Here is a 6,792-nt window from a genome sequence, read left to right as displayed (position 1 = left end):
GCAAACAAACAAACTCTTCAGCTTTGTAATATTAGTATATGTAGATATGCTTATAACTGACCGGCGACACATTTTTTTAGTAAAATTCTACGAGTATATCAGACTTGGTATATATAGTATATTAGATTATCTAAAAATGTCCAGTAAAATTCACAGTCCAACCATGCGAATTCAATATTCTCATTTTTGAATTACGAACGAATAGCTAAAACCGTTAAGATACGCTCGATATCAAAACATTGTATTGTTTTTTAAACATTGTATTATTTGCACGTGTTTGCAGAAAGGCAATTATTTTATTGTATTCCCGTTGTTTGGTGTAACGACGTCAGAGAATATATTTAACTGTTAACTCCATGATGGAAATTCATATTTGTTTGGATCAAGATTTAGTTACAAATTATCAAGTAGTTTAAATGCTAGCTGGAAGCGAATGTTTGTTTTTATTTACTAAAAAACTGAACAAAAATGTAAAGAAGTTGAATACCATATATTTGGAGTTTAACATATCCATTTTAAATTTTTGTTGTTTTAACGTTATTGTCACTCTTAGAATTTTTTTTATAGAGATACATTGTTGATCACAGAGACAGTTTTCAGAATTGATGCTGGAGTGGTCACATACTACTTAACTTCTGCAATGAAACTTTATGTAAGTACGAGTACATATTGTATACTATGTAATGAAAGTAAGTCAGTACGTTTTTGATATACAATGTATATAATTGGGATGAATATGCTTTTTTTTAGAGAGAAGGTATTAAGCTACTACTTTTTAGAATCATTCTTCATTTAAAAAGTTTTACTAATGTGTGTTTATTTGTTTGTCTTTCTTTCACGTCTCAACGAAGAGATTCTATGATAAGATTTTTGTGTCTGGGAATAGAGGGTAGACTGACAAAGACTATTTATTAGCGCGGTGAAACATATCTATAAGTAATCTCTTAGTAAAAATATATATAAGTTTAGTTTTATAATCAGCAATGTTTATTACATAGGCTTTTGAGTTCTTTTTTTTTAAATGGATCTCGAAACGCAAATGAATAACTTGAGCGTACGTCATTTTTATTTCTTATCGCATTGTCATTGAGTTTAATATATTGCTTAAGGATTTTTTGCAAAAGTTCCATTTACCATAACCTACAAAACTCCTGATAAACTTTTTTTATCGTATATATAATCTTATCCGCCATAAAAAGGCAAGTGTAATCGGAAATTGTTTTTATCAAATGATAAACCCTATTAACGCATCAACGACTGTTCATGTTTATAGCATGGGAACGAATATTTTTAGGAATTCTTGCTAATCATATTTCTAATATGTACTGATATAATTTAATATTATAAATGCGAAACTGTATGTTTGTTTGGTAATCTTTATTTCCCGTTGCAATAAATTGATATTATGGTTAGCTTTTTATGATAGGCTAGAGAGTGACATAAACTTGTTTTTACGGTGGGAAAATATATAATTTCTATGGAAATATAAACTATTTATTATCTATCGTGATTCGTGATACGATCACCACAAAGGACTCATTCTGCGTTCTTTACTAAGTATGAGTTTCATATTGAGGTGCTTGCTGGTTACGAAGTAAATGGTATACGACAAGCAGGTCAATGCTAACCACGTAATGGTGATCACATTCGCAAGGCTACGCAAACCCATAAGTGTGGGACGACGCATTTTCCAAAGTATTTTTCCATACATGAGCGCAAAAGTATTACATTGCTTGAAAATATGCACGCATGTGAGTAACCCGACCTATTAGCTATTTAGTAATTTGTATTACTAAATAGTCACTACGTAATCCTCAAAGTCGAACGGTACAACGCTTGTTTACGACCCGTTACGTGACGTGTTTTGTTCACCTACATTTTGTGAACTTTGTAAGCAGTTCCTGGTTTGTACCTTATCATAACACATATAAAGTTGATTTTTGGAATGTTGTTTATTGTAATCTGTGCATCTGGATTTATAAAAACATTTTATTAATTATGGCAGTGCTGGGCGCAATAATCTTTCATTTCGTCCTCTTATTTAGTTTAGCTCTATGTGTTACTTTATAAAAAAAGTTATGGACAATAAAAAATTATAGGTAGATTAAAAAGAAAAGAAAATTTTAATCGTTAGTAATAAACTACATTGAAACAAGGTTAGGATCCATCTCTTAGATCGATTCGCTAGTAATAAACAAATAAATAGAATGGATTTATATAGCACGATAAAGAAATATTCCTCATTTGAATTATTTATATTAACAAAGTGGTTTGTTTATTCGCACCCAAGTATACAGAAACGAGGTTATTCCAACTTTCTCTCAGACCTTCGTTTAATATTACAATCAACAATGTTAAACGTGACGTTGGTACTCCAAATTGTTTAATAAAATGGTAGTTTCATGAATAGATTTGTACAAGGTATAAGAGATAACGTATATATACATAGAGCGCATTAGAAATAATGATATTTAAAGGTAAACATACCACATTTTGTTGTATTTCCTAAGATCTTACTACTTGCCACCACAACTTATTTACAACTGAGCGGAGACGCGTCGTAATTTACAAATAGGTGAGCGTTCGCGTATTACTATGCATTTTATCTTGATAAGATGAACAGTATCAGGAAGATAGGGCTAAAATCAATGGTGGGTGCGGTTATGCGATGGTACATGAGCACTTTGAATGATAATATAAAGAATTTAGCATTCGGTCTCTTATTTTAAACGATACAAGGGTTATTTAATGGTAATAATTATTGATGCCGATGCATTTCTTATAAAAAATTGCAATTCGGAAAAGAAATATATTTAAGACGATTGTTTGAAACATTGTAGATATATAATTATTAAATGTATATAGCAGCGTCATTGGTTTCAATTACATACTTAAATAAATATGCGTGATTTCTTTTAACTTTAGACGTGGGACGTAGGGGTGTAAATAATTAGGAATTACTCTCAGACCTGCCGTATATAGTATTAAATTACAAAAAGGGACGTTTCCGAGGAGAAGGTAAGCGCACTAACACTGTGCCAGTATTCTATAATTAATTTATTTTATAAAATAAAGTAATTTAATTTTATCTACTTATTGTACTTTACTTCAAATAGAAAATAATTGTATAAAATGTCTATACATCATTAGATTTCAAAAAATGATCTTATCTATTAAACAATTTTGCATAAGTATTTATTGATTGATTGTTATTGTACGATAGATTATAAATTTATATATCAATGATGAATCATGAAATTTATTTTCCATTCCTTTATTCATACCTATTGTACTTTATTTACGACTGAACTAAGCGTAGTGATAATGATAAATGAAAGAAGTTTACAGTAATTACCATGAAATTGACCCAATGCAAGATTTAACCCTCGACATCATCAATACGGATCATTCACACTTTATATACTAATCATATAATATAAGAGCACATGACCTTATTGTGATACACTGAATATAACCTATAGATTCACCATGAATCGGCTTAATGAAGATGGGGCACCGTATTAGCATTATAATCCGTCAACATTCATTGTTGAAGCTGGCTTGAACGTAATAGTCAGTTTGGCGGGAATCAATTAACAACGGTTTGCATTTATATTGACCTCTCTAAATTAAGAAATTTACTATTTTCACTTAACATTATGCAAACAATTTCTGTTATCATTTAACCGATCCGTTTTCCATATTTATCTTTCCTGAGTACATGTAATATCCCCTTTTTATTCGCTTTGTTAAATCAAACATAAATATTATCACTTCATAGTATAAAGCAAAGTTACTTTCCGCGTCGATCCTAACGTATGTGTGCTTAGATCTTAAAAATGACAGAACGGATTTTGATGGTTTGAATGAGAATGATTCAATAGAAAGGTTTTTGTATAATAGCATAATATTCATATGTATTATATAAGATAATTTAAAAGCTTTACAATTATTTGTAGTATGTCGTTAAAATAAAAAAATCCCTTTCAGTATTCGCTCGCGAACAAAAATTCCATATATGAATATAAAAGTATATACACCTATACGATAGTCAGAAGCGCGGGTGAAATTTAAATTGAAACTTTCCTCGTTCGCGGCGGGATAGTTTGAGCTCTATTCTCGATGATTTCAGCGCAAGCAACGTAATAAAAAAAGAAGTTTTGTATATTTTTTTAACTTTTTCCATTAGACTATTCCCGGAGTGAGGCGGTCGCGTGAGAATGAGCAATTTCCTCTAGACCGCCGCGATTTCGATCTGACTTCCTGTCTGCGATTTTAAAATTTATAGAAACTTTTTGATATTGAAAACGGGAACAAACATAAGAACATGACACGGAACACGCGTAATGGAAATATTACGAGGGTCTGCGGAGCAGGGAAATTACAGAAATTAGTTTTGTTTAACTTCCGGTGTGCGTTAATTGTTCCAACCCGAATGGGTGAAGGAATGGGCAATTATATTTATTTACTGTAGTCATGAAACTAAATTTACTGTTTAAATTAAAACTCCAGATACATATTTGAAAGATCTAATATAAAACATTAAGAATTAAAGTCAATTTCATTAAAAATAACTTGTTAAAACAGAAAACTCAGTGAATTTTTAATTTAACTTAAAATTGTACATAATGTCATAAAAGTAACGGAATAAGTAGTTCCTTGTTAGGTACTCTACCTCCCAAATTCCTACATTACCCCACGTTTACGGGCATGCTGTTCACATTTTGTGAACGTTAAAGTTTCATACCGGTACATATTTTGCATTTTATTTTTTTCGTCCACTTGATACAGGATATTTTACATGCAAAACTGTGTTTGTTTGTTAGTCTTTTACGTTGCAACGGCTCGTATTTGTGATATGATTTTCGTCTAGATATGGATAGGAGACTGGTGAGTAATATAGGCTTTATTTACCGCGTGGATACATCTCATTAATATGCGAATTTCCTTCTTAACCGCAGGCGTAAAAATAGTGTTTTCAAGTAATGTCCAAAACTGGTTAAACAATCATTTAATATAGCAACTGGTTTCTAATTAACCCTTTATATACATATATACAAAAACATTCCTAAAATCAAATAGAATGAAACAGTTTTGAATATATTAGTGTACATAACGGCGATTTGAACAAAACAAAGTTTTCAATTTCGACAATTTTGTATCAACAGTTTACTATCCAAGTTAATCAAACTGGCTTTGCGCTGACCCCCGTACAAGTCGGGTACAAATTGAAAGTCTTTAGAGCAATTTTAAACGGCCATCGGGTGCATCGGTCGTGTTCTAAACTCTATAAATCAGGTGTGGACGCCGCCGTAAGTCTCCATTCTGGGAACAATAGTCTATGGTGTAAGAGCTGTGGAAGGATTTTCATGAAACAATAAAGCGGATTGTAACTCTTTTAAACGTTATTATATATTAACACAGAGGCGTTCTTCAACTAAAATTTGTACTTTGGAACATTAGTCAACTAATGAACATAGTAGATAATACCGACTACTGAATGGCTCACGTCATAAAATTAATATCTTATTATAAATAAGTACATGTACAATTAACATTGGGAGAAGTGCGTGGCCTATTAAATACTCACATTTACATAGGGTTCTCTTTTGTTAATAAACATTACTGTCAGTTAAAATGTACGTACACACGTAAGTTGATAAGCTACTTTAATATTATTAATTGATATGTTATGGTGGGACAATATTTAAAACATTTAAAACCTAATATTAACAGTTGGCAGCTCTTATTATATCTTAGAATAACGAACTCAATTGTGTTAAGTCAGATGCACCTGCGCATTGGCTCGGAATGGCCCCGTCTTATAATAAGTTATTGTTTTGAGAAATGGAAGGGTTTATTCATTTAAATACTATCGTGACAGTCTTTACAAACGAGCTGCGTCAACTGCAAGTGGCGCTTTTTAACAAAAGCGCAAATGCCGCTTCCATTTCCTTGTTTTTAATGTGGACTGCTTGAAGAAATATTAAATTATTTTGCTCATTCAGCGTCCGATTTCATTAAAACTTTCGTTTCGAACGCCGCGTGGCAGTTCAACGTGAATTTCGAGACATTTCGAAATCAATCTTCGTGAAAAGTTTCAAAATTTCATCAAAGTCTTGGGATGGGCAAAGGACTTAAGACGGGTCACGGGAGCTCGCAGTCAGAAAGTTACGTGCAACATTCAACTATACTTGATTGCAACCTCCTCAGACTTTTCACTGAGACGTTATTAAGGTCGGTAAGCACTTGTCAATGAGTACTTTTAGATCTGAAATTATTTCGTGATTTACGGTTGTTTCTGTGGCTAGTAGAAAAACAGAATGAAGAGGCTGTGTGTTTGGTACCTTCCATGGTGGTGAATGATAAAACTGCATTTAAGACGATTTATAAGTTCTGAAACTAAATAAGCATTTGAGTTCGAGTTTATTGTAATCTGTGTATATTAAAAATAGTATTGAATTTTTTGCTTTAGTCACTTCAGGATTTTGCATTGCCACGTGATTCATAATTCTACGTATAGATTATGGCTGTATCGCGTTAAGTGGTGATTGTTTTATTACTTTTTTATAAAGTCATAAAGCAGTCATCTCTACATACTATTTGGGACCCGTGACTTCACTTCCGAAACTTGAATAAAAGGCAGGCTATGTTCTCATCCAGATTGCAATCTGTACAAATTTTTATACAGACCTATTTGATTTGCTTGAAAAGGTAACAAGCATCCATCTATCCATCCTTACTAACTCTTACGTTTGTAATCATCATCATTATCAGTCCATATTTGTTCCC

The 6,792-nt window shown here is 31.9% G+C and overlaps 1 long non-coding RNA gene across 1 annotated transcript in view; it reads right to left on the bottom strand.

The window, feature by feature from the left end:
- LOC119838933 overlaps positions 1-2,603 on the bottom strand; it is a 5,026-nt gene extending 2,423 nt beyond the window's left edge. Inside the window, exon 1 of the long non-coding RNA XR_005288226.1 lies at positions 2,488-2,603. This is a non-coding gene — a long non-coding RNA (uncharacterized LOC119838933). The remainder of the gene's footprint in view (positions 1-2,487) is intronic.
- Between the last annotated feature and the right edge of the window lie 4,189 nt (positions 2,604-6,792).

This window comes from Zerene cesonia, chromosome 3 (genome assembly GCF_012273895.1).
Source record: "Zerene cesonia ecotype Mississippi chromosome 3, Zerene_cesonia_1.1, whole genome shotgun sequence".
Lineage (NCBI taxonomy): Eukaryota > Metazoa > Arthropoda > Insecta > Lepidoptera > Pieridae > Zerene > Zerene cesonia.
Note: the sequence above shows the minus strand (reverse complement) of the source record. Positions and strands in the feature narration are given on the sequence as shown.